This window comes from Lepisosteus oculatus, chromosome 6, assembly GCF_040954835.1.
Source record: "Lepisosteus oculatus isolate fLepOcu1 chromosome 6, fLepOcu1.hap2, whole genome shotgun sequence".
Taxonomy (NCBI): domain Eukaryota; kingdom Metazoa; phylum Chordata; class Actinopteri; order Semionotiformes; family Lepisosteidae; genus Lepisosteus; species Lepisosteus oculatus.
This window is the reverse complement of record NC_090701.1, coordinates 58297513-58310456: the sequence shown is the minus strand read 5'-3', so window position 1 is coordinate 58310456 and position 12944 is coordinate 58297513.

Here is a 12944-nt window from a genome sequence, read left to right as displayed (position 1 = left end):
GTGGATTTACAGACATACCTCGAGTTATGTAATAGTTGTGTTCCCAAAACCACTTATGTAACTAGAAATTTACGTAAGTCGAAACACCATTAATCACATCTCACAGGCTATACATGTGTACAGTACTATATATTACATCGATATGTCAGTGAACATGTTCAAGATGTTATTCCTGTCAGTTTCTTTAATATGAAGCACACATAGAAAATTAAGTTAAATAATTATTAATGAGATGTTCTATTAATATAAATATAAAAAATACAAAAAATATTTACAGTACTCTAAAGTACATTGTTACGTCAATGAACATGATTTAGAGGTTATTTCTGTCAGTTTTTTTCATATGATGCAAACAGAAAATTAAGATCTACAAATAAGAATGTAATCTAATATAAAAAAATTGAAAAAAAATTGAACATAAAATATTTTGTATCATTGTAGCTCACTGTAGGCAGCGTTTTAACTGTGGGTGGGAAAAGACTTACTAGATGAAGAAAGAGATGTTGCGCGAGGCAACATCCAGGTAGATGCTGTACATTGGTGGTGATGGAGGAGTTCGTGCACGACTTGTGCGATGTGGAAGGCTGTGAAGTGGTTGGTTGTTGCGTTCTGTGTAATAAATGACCTTATAAGATATATAAGATAAGATAAGATTTTATTGTCCCCCGAGGGAATTTTTTTTTATGGACACCCAGCACTCCTGTACATTTAAATAGAATGCAAAAAAAAAAAGAAAAGAAAAACATTGGACATTATTCTATGCACATGTACAGTATAACATTTAACATTTACGACACATCACAAAACATATTGCACTCAAGTGGGTTGTAAGAGTCAAAATTGTGTTTTTCCTTGAAATTTGTGTTGACAGCTTTAATGGATAGTGGAACAAAGGAATGTTTGTATCTGTTTGACTTACATTTGGGAACCCTAAAATTTTGCCAGAAGGAAAAGGTTGATATTCAAAGTTGAGGATGTGGGAAGGATCTGATATATTTTTTCCTGCCTGTTTGATTAGGGATTTTTAAAAGATTGTCTGCAGGGAGGGGTGCTGTTTCACTCCCATGACCTTCAAAGCTGTCTGGATGAGGCGGGTAATTTGCGTTTTTAAATGAACTGATAGATTACCAAACCACACTGTAATACCATATCTGATAATGCTCTCGATTACAGCATGGTAAATGAGCAGCATTACTTCCTGTCAAACCCCAAACACTCTTAGTCTTCACAGGAAATATAAGAATAATATTAGAATAATTTGCAAAAGTCCGAGATTATGTAAGTCGTGTATTACCTAACTCGAGGTGTTTCTGTATTACAATGACAGAAGACACACCATGCTGCACACACATATAACAACTTTATGCAACATATAACACTTTATGTACTTTATTTACAAACAAGGTGTTTCAGAGGCCTTACATTCTGGTCACCAACCAAACCTCAGCATTAAACTCTTCATAATACTACACAGTCCGGTTTCCGGTTCCGGTGTATACAACGTTTGTTTGCTCCATGTTTGTTGTATGATTTATCTAGTTTTATGTAAATTAATTAATCTTAATTAATCTTACATACTTTTTACTGTTGATTTATAATTATATGTTTGTGTTTACTCTTTATTTAACTTTTTCATCCGATACTTCGGCTTTAATTTGTGTTTTTCATTCTTAAAGGAGTCCTAGCTTACAATGTAGAGCTACGAAGCTGAACTTGTGTCAGTAAAAGCTGACCTGAAGGCACTACAGGGACAGATCCACAACCTTTTTCAACTACAGACCAGCAGAGAGCTCACCTAAAAGCAGTATGTGAAAGTGGGAATGGGGGTTGTGTGTCACAGGATGGAGGGAGTATCAGCCCCGCAGCAACACCAACGCCAGAAAACGTAGCCCTGGATCCGCAGACGAGGCGACTGAAGTCAGGTACCATGTGTTTTACACCTGCGCCTCCCCCCACAAACGGAGTACGGGAACGCTTGTGATGTAAAGGGAAACCACGGTCACCACCACCTCCCAAGCCGGACTTCTCCATCAGCAACCGGTATGAAGCTCGCCTCCTTCTCCACTTTCTCCTACGGACATTCTGGTCATTGGGGATTCAGTTATCAGGAACGTGAAAATCGCTCTGCCAAAAAATAAAGCCTTTATTTTCTGTTATCCTGGTGCTTGAGTATTGGACATTGCAAACCACATTCCATCCATTTTAAACAAGCACAAGAATGTTGGCACACTAGTGGTTCATGGTGGGCCTAACGACGTTTCACGTTACCAATTTGAAGTTCTTAAAGAATACTTTTTATCACTTCTACGTGGGATAAAGGACAAAATCTTTGTGAGAAGAATTGTTGTTTTGGGCCTTTTACCAATTTACAGAACAGGAATTAAATGTTTCAGTTGACTCTACACATTCCACACCTGGCTATGCTCATGGTGTGCAGAGCACGACACGGAGTACATCGATAACTGGGACTTATTCTGCAAGATAATATCCCCCAAATTATTGATAATAGATTGGATATTAGCAAGGCAGAATGGCATGGTATAAATAGAAATAACCTGATAGAAATTAAACCACTCCACGCTACTGAGACTGTGTCTGTTTCCCATCCAGAAAAAACAAAGAATACTGGCATCGGGCGTCATGGCATATATTTTGATAATTTAACAAACATTAACTTAAACTCATCTGTTTACAAGGCTAACATCAATGGCATAAAAGTAAAGTTTGGACTATTAAATATCAGATCACTCTCTCCAAAGGCAGTGCTTGTAAGTGAGCTGATTACTGAATTACTGATTCTTGGTCTTAGTGTTACCTGACCCTGCACTCTGACCTCAAGCTTCTCTCTCCCTGTCTGTGTGTCTCATGGAGAGCAAGCTGGGGTGTGCGAAAAGACAAATTCCTAATGCAAGAAATTCTATATGGCTAATAAAGTGATCTTATGACTTGAAAAATTAGTCCATGCACTTATTACTTCAAGATCGGATTACTGTAATGTTGTGCTCTCTAGTTGCTCTTAAGTGTTAAATAGACTCCAGTTAGTTAAAAATGCGGCACCTAGGGTCACAAGAACTAGAAATATGAACATACTACTCCTGTTCTGTCATCTCTGCATTGGCTTCCTGTTAAATTCTGCATTGATTATAAATTGTTGTTGCTCACTTATAGGTCTGCATGGTCTTGGCCCACAATATTTGAGTGATCTTTTAGTCCCTTATAATCCTTTGTACACTTCGATCACAAGGAGCAGGTTACCAGTTGTTCCTAGAATTAAAAAATTCACAGCTGGCATTAAAGCATTTTCTTATAGAGCTCTCCGAATATGAAATATCCTGCCCACAGATGTACGGGATTCCGACACACTCTTAATGTTCAATTCTAGGCTAAAAACATATTTGTTTAGTCAAGCCTACAGATAAATACTTAGAAAAAGCAGGCTATGCAACCTACCGGTTTCTGCTTTAATTGTCATTCACTAATACTTTATCTCTTTTCTATCCATCCATTCTGAGGTGGACTATTTGAAGGCCAAGGTCCAGAATCCATCTGTTTCTACAGGTTGTAAAATCCATAGCCGATCCTCTACAAAGCCTTTCCTTGCCTACCTCTGCTAAAGCTGATATTGCAGTTCTACACACTTGAGCACCTGCCAGACTTGACTTTACAAGGCCACTGGACTGACCGACCCTGGCGTACTCTCTCCTGCCCCCCATCCCTGAACTCAACTTCCTCACAACCGATGGAAACTAACTGAACATTTTGGACACTGTTGGACATCACCATACATGACTGAGCTAAAAATACTAGTCTGCTTTTCCCACCATGTAATACAAAATAGAAGACTTTCATAACTATAAATTTTAATTATTAGTGCTATAGAAATACAACTGAATTGTATTGATTCATTTTACATGTTTAAATATATATATATTTCTATTGTGTTTTACACAGTCCCTCTTTTTCACATTTAATTTAACTCACCCTTCCTCCATCCCATCTCCATCTTTTCAGCTATCTTGTGGTTAATTCCTCACTTTGTATAGGAATCCTAGAGTCCTTGTCCTATGGCTTTGGAGAAGGCCCTCACTCAAGTGAATTAAGCTAAATTATACTATATAGAAGCACTCAATAAACATTCCCAAATACATTTAATTCTCTGGAGTCTTCCTTTTTATATGTTTGCATTCAAGGTAGGGTTAGGACTGACAATTACTTTTAACTATTATTTAACTTAATACTTAAGTATGAAATATTCAACCTTCATAACACCTCCGGACTTATTTGGGTTAGATTATGTTAGACTATGTTATGTTAATTAAAAAATAAATGCTACTTGTTTTTTGGAGACAGTAAGCTTATTTAGCTGATAGTTTTTTTTGTGTTACTTTGCAAATCCACAGATGGAATCACATGACATGACAATGATGTCACGATATTAGTTCCCCCTCCTTAAGGGTGCTCCAGCCCTTTCACTCTAGACTTTATTCTCTGCACCTGTTTCCCATTCCCAGCCCACCTTAAAAGCCAGGCGCTGACGCTCATCCGGCCTCTGCACCTGATTTCCATATCGTGCGAGTCCGGGACCTGGAAGCACCTGGTCCCGTTAAGGTTTTAACCTCTGTTCCCGTTCCTGTTCCCTTTCCGACCCGGCCTTCGTGGTTTTTAATTCTTTGTTCTGATGGATCTCCTGGTTTTGGACTTACCCATTTGTTTGGATACTCTCTAAGGACTACTCTTTTGGATTGTTCGCCTCGGCCACACCTCCCCCGTGCACCAGCGCACCTTGGACACGCCCCCCTGTCTTCAGCCCCGTTTTCCTGCATGACGTTCCCCTAGTGTTTCCCCACTCCATTGGACGGTGTCGTCCGCATAGGGTCCGGAAAGAACTGTTCGTTACAAATGACACATAATGTGTTTATACTGTATTTAAGGATCTTTATTGTCTATATAGGTGATCTATTTGTTGATAAAGCAGCAGTAGCAAATAGAACCCTGCCATTTAATTATTTCTGTATTTAAGCAAACATATTCGCTCTTGCTAACTCCACAAGGTAATTTTGCCATCGACCATATTTACTTTATTTTACTATATATTTTAATATGTATTACTCTTTCCAGTAACTGTATGTTACTATACTTTCTCCAAGGTTTAGTATCATCTTATACTTTTCAGAGCAAGACTGTTATAAGCTTTCTATGAGATTTATGAAACAAAGTTGGGTGCATTTTGCCTTATGTGATTACATATCTTTTGCAATATGATTTTGCTATTCCCTGGAGCCTGATGCCACTGTGTTATACAATAGCATTTTTTTAAATGTAAGAGTTTTTAAATAATGCTGTCTCAAGAAGAAGCAAACAAAAACATGGGGAATGACAAATCACATCAGTTTCAGAAAACCAAGAAGATACTGAATTACCTTGCTGCAAGAAAACAAAGCCATGTTATCTGATCACTGTAGGATGTTACTTGGAATTATTCTCTTCTTTTATAGATATTATAATAAGAATCTTCTGTTAGGGGACTTTGTTGTTGACATTTTATAGATAGCTATTTATATCCCAAGAAGTGCCCAGCAATTTCAATTGATGCTCTATGGCACATCTTTACATTGCCAGAAGTAGAAATCATTCTAGTCTCATATTTCTTAAACTGTAACTGTTCACAAGGCTCCTGACCAGTAAAATACAGAAAAGGCTGGAACACAAATTTTATGGTGTCACCTCCAGGCATCTCCGAAGACAGAATATAAATGTACCTGTAGGTATATTTACATAATGTAGGGAATTGAGGGCCTTTTTCCATCATTGCAAAGGAAGAATTCAGTGCATGAATATTTTATGTCCAAAGTATAAACTGTTTAATGCTCAAATGAAGGTCATGAGATTAAGCTGGTGCTGTATGTTTCCAAGCAAAACTATTAAGAAATACGATCTTTACAGTTGTTATTTAATATAATATTATAAAAAGTTAATATTTACATTTTTCCCAGACTTTTTGCTTGAGAAACACATCATTTGTATATTTTGTACGTCAAAATGCTGTTTTGCACACTGATTACCATTTGGAAAATCTGGACATGCCTTTGTATAGAAATTATTATTACAATTTGTATTGTTCAGTTTTGCTGGAAACTATTGAGGGTATAGCTTTAAATTATGGAACTGTTTTTTTAACTTTAAAATAAACATTGTATTTATTTTTCTTCCCAATTTCATATGATTTCAATTTCATAATGATAAATGTACTGAAACTATAAAATACCTCATTAAAGAGAAAAGCCTATTGTCTCTTAACACATTTTTTGATAATGCATCCATGAAATAAGGAAAACCTGTATACAGTAGCTGTTTATTTTTACTCAGTACACTGAGAACTGTTTAGTCTGGTAAACTGCAAGGCCTCATTTTTAAACCATTTATCCTCTTAACACCTTGCACAAATTTAATTCCACTGAACCGTTAAAAAATGAGGACACAGCTTTTAAGTGTCTTGTCAGACTGATTTTCTTTTTAAGTCCAACCACTTGTGAAGCTATTATATACTCTTAAAACTGTAATATGTGTAGTGGGGGGAGCGTCCAGTTTATGCTATAATGGCCCATTTTATGTCTTGCTGTCTTTAATGATGTCTTTGTACTTTTTATACCTATTATACCTAGATACAGTTGGGCTCTTAAATAGCAGAACACTATTAAGGCAGAGTGAAAAAATTGCAACAGTGTGTGATAATTGGATTACAATTCCATGAAGCAGCCTATTTTGGTTTACTTCAGCATTTTAATTGACACAAAAATCCTGATATGAATAGAAATTGACATAAAAATGGTCCAATCCTTGAAATTACTAGGATATTCAGAAAAACAACAACAAAAAAAAGTCTATCATCCTAATTTCTGCTTAAGAGAACTTTAATTGCTATTTTAATTACTTTCAAGCACAGATTTTCTTTATAATCAACTTACCACCTTTGAGCCCTGGAACACTTGTCAAGACTAAATGTAGAGATGTTTCACTATTTCTGTGTAAGAAAGACATTTAGAACTCCAATGATATTACCGTAGAAACATACAAGCATTATAAGTTATTAATTTTTAAAAGAAAGTTTGTAACAAACTGTTAAAAAGTTTGAAGCAGACTTTTTTAAAGAGATGTATAAGGCCATTTTGGACATTCTTTCATCCAAGAAGCTCACACTTGGCCAAATACGATCAATGCATGAAATGCACGACAATGATCAAAAGCATATATCCCAATAGACAAAGGAATGGTTAACAGCACACAAAATGAACATCTTCAACCAGCCATCTCAAACTTCAGACCTCAATTCAACCAAACAATTGTAATTTTGATTCAAAAAAGCAGTTCACTTAGATATTCTGAACGGTCTGCAGGAATTAAAATGATTCTGTATTGAGTGATATTCAGAGAATTCCCCTCCAAAATGTTACAGTGGTCGCTCTCTTTACTGATGACTCTCATAGTGTACCTCTAAATCTCTGTTTCTTTTTAATATGATAGACAAGACAGCTAATGCGAGACAGCTGCAAATGTGAATGTATGCATTTAATCTGTGTGCACACATTTTCACCCATATCTCCATTTAACCATTTTATACAACCCTTAAACCTTAATATGGTACTCTCACCAACCAAAGCTCTCCCACAACAACAACTGTTACACGCACATAATTAAGGACATCTGGTAGGGCAAACTGCCCACGGACATTATCACAATCTATATGCAAGGTTATATATTTAAGTTCAGAAAAATATACTAATCTTCTAATATTCATTGTCAAAAAATGTTACAAAGAAAAAACTAAAACATTTGGGTTAGGGCTGGGGTTTAATCATGAAATCATATCAGCTTTAATATCTAAAAGCAAATGCCAGTACTGGAATTTCCAAATAACTGGCGCTATAGCCATATTTAATTAATGTACAATTAGTTATGGCCATTATGGAAATACAAAAAAAGACAAAATATTCAACTTCTTAGCATAAAGACATTGAACAAGTCCTTTTTCTCTAGGCAGACATTATCAAAAAAATACCCATTGAAAGATTACTTATAACAATAGCCTTGCCACAAAATTTGAACATACTTGTTATGTGCATATATTAACCATTATTTGGTTCAATAAGAATTCAGTTATCATCAAAGAGGGAAGTAAACAGAGGTTAGGCGGGGTAGAAAGGGTCAGTGAGGATCTTTAGAGCTTTACATTTCAGTCTAGACAGGTAGTGTGAGTCCACAGAGGGAAGGTGACAACCTACAATTTTGGAGGTGATATACAGTATAATACTCTCTCTAGCTGCTTCTTGTCTTGGGCACAAGTGTTGCTATACCACACAGTGATGGAAAAGATCAAGACACTCTCAATTACAGATTTGTAAAAGTTAGTTAATGCTTCCTGTGACACTTCAAACTTTTTTAACTGGAGAAAATGACCTCTATCTCTAATTTATCTCTAAATCTCTAAATTTTGGCAATGATAATGAAGAAGACTCCACGGCCGAAACGTTGTGTTCTCTTTCTTCTTTTTTTCAGCATGGAATAAACCTATTACTTGTTCCTTTGCAGCCTACGCATGCTGACGCAGCTACCCACCTGAACTACTATTTAAAACAACTACAAGTCTGAGTCCAGGCCTTGTGCATTTCAAAGATACCCTCACTCGTACTCGTGCAAGAGTAGTGCAAGCTAGTAGCGATACACTGCAGTTTAGGGAGGTAATTAAATTTTGTACATCATAAATCTACCACAGTCTGCTCCCTAAAACTGATGGTAATTTTAGAAAAGCACTTAATTAAAACCAAATAATGTATTCCAGAGATAAAAAAGAACAGAAAATAAATAATTCCTTTTAAATATAAAATAAAATCGGAGACCCCTTTCACTGAATTTACTTCCGATCTCTTCTGTGTTTATAAATATCTGTTTGGATTCAGTCCTGAGGTGGAACTCACTCATGGTGATCTTGCATCTTCAGTCCCAATGTACTGGAAAGTGGTTTATAGTTGATTATATCAATGCCTTTGATTATTTTAAATACTGTATGTGGGTGAGGGACCACCACAGTCTTCTCTGTTTAAGATTAAAAAGTTTTTGTTCCTTCAGCCACTCAGCGTGGAGCATATTCTTACACACCAGAATGAATCTGATTGCTCTTCTCTGGACTGATTCAAGAGTAGAGATATCTTTTTTGTAACAGATGAACACAATTGTGCGCAATGAAGGCTTACTAGTGTGTTATACAATTTTAACATAACACTTGATTTAAATTCTATGTTTTTAACTACATGTCCTAGCATTATGTTTTTTTATTGCTTACCCACATTCTCTAAGAAGATTTAAATGACAAACACCTCAGTATTTTTCATAAGTGTTCTCTTCTAGCTCAGCAAGCATTTCCCATTTTGGATTTATAGATTAAATTCTTGCTAACTACATGCAGCACTCTTGCATTAAAAGTAATCTTCCAGGTTTTTTTTTTAGTCATGTTTTTAAATTTTATTTATAGCTTTCAATGTGAACTAATTCTTCTATTTTGGAATAATCTACAAACATGAACATTTTACTGACTATACTAGAATGTAGATCATTAATGTAAATTAGCAAGAACTGGCTCACATGTTTGTACTCCACTAATCAGACCACCCAATTTGAATATTTACCTTTTCTCTTTACTCCCTTTTTTATTTAACAAATTCTCAATCCAGACAATCATGTTCCCCAGAATAAGTAAAGTTTTATTCCATGCTGAAAAGAGAAGAAAAGAAATTCAAGGTTTTGGCTGTGGTCTTTTATTCTTTTCAGCTTGGAATAAAGATGAAAAGCTTGGAATTTACTTGTTCCTTTACAGCCTAAACTTTATGCTCCACAGAATCTCTACCATTTGCATGTTGGGAATTAATTTTAGTTTCTTCCAGAACAAGTCCATTTCATCTACTCTGAAGACTATGTTATCACTAAATGCCCCCTCTCCTTTCAACTTTCACCACTCAACCAGAAACTTCTTTTTGTTTCTTTCGATGCTTTACTTCAGTTTTGTTTCTCTACTCTATGCCCTCCTGTCCTGAACATAATAAATGACTCCTTGAGAACTGGAGTGGTACCAATGGCCTTTAAAAATAATAGAAAAACAAATATAGCTCCGGACAGCCTAACCAATTTTTGACTCAGTATCTGATTTACTCTTTCTTGTAAAACATTTATAATGTGCTGCTACTATTCAGTTAAATAACCATCTTATTGCAAATAATTTCTTTGAGCCCTTCCAATCTGGCTTCAGACAACTACACTGCACAAGAACTGTCACTAATGATCTTCTTATCACTTCTGATTCCTGTTCTCTATCTGCCTTTGTTAACCATGACACTTACTTTCTCATCTTGAGAGTTTGTTTTGAGTTTGTTTGGAGTTTCTGACATTGCTATTTAATGGTTCAAGTTCAAGATTATCCCCACAGGGCTGGGAACTCAACTGTTTAGTGTGACAAGCAAGAATTCTTCCACTGAACAACCAATGTCTCACACTGACAAGGTAACAGTATGCAATCGTAAGTCATTCTTTGAGTCATTCGAAACTACGGCCTATTATTAAATGTATTTGCTATTAAAAATGATATGCTTTTAAAGCCGTTATGTATATGTTTTACAATCAAGACTTAAAATGCAGTTATTTTTTTCTAATTGATTATGTACACAGAACGTTACGCTTTCACTGCACTACCTGGCAGATTTTGCAAAGTACTGCAGTCCTGCATCAGAGTATTTGAGAAAATAACAAGGTAATGGACATTACCTTGCAGTGTAACACGGCATGTTCTTTGTAGTACGGTACATGACATTCTCAAGCATTCTGTGTGGCTGCATCAGTATATATCACTAGAACTTACATGAAGCTCTGATAACATTTAGTGGTGAAAATCTGAAACAAAATCAGAGGGGTGGCAAATACTGTACTTTTTCACAGAACTGAATCCCTTGCAAATGTTGAGACCCTTGCACTTCATAAAGAAGCTTTTGATTTAAAATGTTAAATTCTCGTGTATTTTTCCCCTATTCCATAGATCAGTTTAGAAAAAATCTAATTTTGTGTTTGTACATCCCAAAAATACCATATATGGGCCCTCTACAGTCAGCATCCCCTAATTGCACTAGTAGCTGTTTGTTCTGTAATATTGTTTTAAATTATGATGTACAAAATTGTTCAGAGGGCTTGAAGATTAACAAAAAAGAAATGTTAAGATATATTAACATGGCTGGAAGGTTGCCAGTTAAAATCCCACGGCTGGCAGAGGAATCCTACTCCATTGGGCCCCTGAGCAAGATTCTTAACCCCAACTGCTCCAGGGGCACCGTATAAATGGCTGACCCTGTACTCTGACCCCAAGCTTTTCTTCCTGTCTGTGTGTCTCATGAAGAGCAAGCTGGGGTATGACAAATTCCTAATGCAAGAAATTGTATGTGGCAAATAAAGTGATCTTATCTTAAATAATCTACCATCCAAAAATTATGCATACGTTTGAGAAAGTGCCAGGTGCCCCCTTTGTCAGTGATATACATGTATATGTTACTTTTCATTTCATACAATAAATACAGTTTGATACCAAATAGCCATTACTACTCTTATTACACACTGTACATAAACATTAGAAGAAAAGAGTGAATGCAGACAAACAAATATTTTGATTGTGCTTTGGATCATACTGAACCAACCACATATAACCGCATTAGGTGACAACAGAAATCCTTACCTGAGGCTTATATAGTACTTCATCTTTAAATTGGGTCTCAACAAAAAGACTGATTATGAGATATTACAATCCTGCCCTCCTGCTTTTTAACTATCTAGTAATTACCAAAAGAGTTGCCTTGCCTTTTTCTGTGATTTATTTAATCTTCATAAAATAACCTGCAGTAGAGTGTCTTTTTTCTCATAACTGGCTAATTTTTATTTTTTTCCTTTTTAATTTGTTGGTTTGTATAATTAAATATAGATCCAAATTTGCCCACAGTCTTCATTCAAGTCTGGTGTGTATGACCCTTAAATGTGAAGTACATATGAGTTCCACAATGGACCTTATTATTACAGCATTCACAACTTGCAATATTTGTCATGTTTACTGTACTTTAATGTACAGTAGAGGGAAAAGCTCCTTTCATCTTAACTAGATTGTGCACGAGCATAGCAGTTTACAGTCTGCACTGAACAAACTATCCTGAAACTAGGATCCCACCTTCCCCCTTCTCTCAACGACAGACTCGTTTCCTTCTGGTCTTCTCTTTTCATTTACAGGTTTTGACTTCACACCTCTCTTCACTTCTATTTACTTCACACTACCTGAGTGTCAATTCTCCTTCTCTCCTGCTCCTGCCTCCTCTCAACTCCCGTTTTTTGTTTATCAGCAGCTGGTTTTCCACGCTTTCTCACACCTGAAGAAGAGTCCTAGCCGAAATGTGTGTTTCTTTTCTCTCCAGCATGGAATAAACCTTTACTTGTTCCTTTGATCTACAGAGTGCACCTTTCACTTCTTAATGATGAATTCCACCATTTTCAAAGACTCATTAAGGGTCTTGGAAATGTGTATTTGTCTCCTGATCTGTGCCTTTATACACTTTTATCCCTGGGATGTTCTGAAATTGATGTGCTTGAAATTCACTACTTGACTGAAGGACTTTGCAAATATAGATGTAGTTATTATGAAATCACATGAATCATTGTTATTGCACAGAGACAGAGGCCACTCCAATAACTGTGTGGCCTGTTACAGTAATTTTAAGTTCCTAACATAATTTGGGTTTGCCACAGTAAGGGGGTTGAAAATGTCTTTCTTTTTTACTTTTGCTTTGAATGTGTGGAGTATGTTATGCATATAAAAATATTATATATTATAATTCCTATTTCAAAGTGCCATATATGCAACAAGTAGTAAA